The sequence below is a fragment of the Boleophthalmus pectinirostris genome, unplaced genomic scaffold, assembly GCF_026225935.1.
Source record: "Boleophthalmus pectinirostris isolate CB_2022bp ecotype Guang Dong unplaced genomic scaffold, ASM2622593v1 HiC_scaffold_2, whole genome shotgun sequence".
Taxonomy (NCBI): domain Eukaryota; kingdom Metazoa; phylum Chordata; class Actinopteri; order Gobiiformes; family Gobiidae; genus Boleophthalmus; species Boleophthalmus pectinirostris.
In genome coordinates this window covers 45487696-45488418 of record NW_026571152.1, presented here as the reverse complement: position 1 = coordinate 45488418, position 723 = coordinate 45487696, and positions in this window count along the sequence as shown.

Here is a 723-nt window from a genome sequence, read left to right as displayed (position 1 = left end):
CTAGATCTAACCAGGACTAAAACCAGGTCTAAACCAGGTCTAAACCAGGACTAAAACTAGACTAAACTAGATCAAAACCGGGACTAAAACAGGACTAAAACAGGATTTAACAGGACTAAATCATGCTGCGCACGTGTCTCCTCCTCTTCTATCAATAATATTTAATACAGTTAAGTTTCCTCGTCTTTGCTTCTCTACCACAAACCAAACAATCCAAAGTATTCAGATTACATTACTCACTTTAAGTATTTAATGGATACGTTACAACTACATTTTGGGGTGTGTAATATGTAATCTGTAGGGGATTACATTTTAAAAGTCACCTTCCCAACACTGGTTATAACGTAGTAATACAGTGGTAGCACAATAGTAATACACTTGTAATAGTAACGGGGATTAGGCTCCAGATCAGAAGAATAGTTCTCGCTCAGGGAGGAGGCAGACACGATTGTGTTTGGTTGGTACCAGATACTGAATAATAAAGTGACATAAAAAACACAAACATTAAGTGCAAGAGTGCAAAAGGCCATTTGAGATATTTACAACAGGAATATTAGACAAATATATGTGAAAATACAACGACTGAGCAGCAGTGCAATGACCAGCACAGCAACAGGAAACAACAATAACAATAATCAACACAGTCCAGTGTTAAAGCCAACCCTCCCACAGCTCATGAATAACCCACGTCTGGGTTATGAGGTTTGTATTGGGACCAGTGCA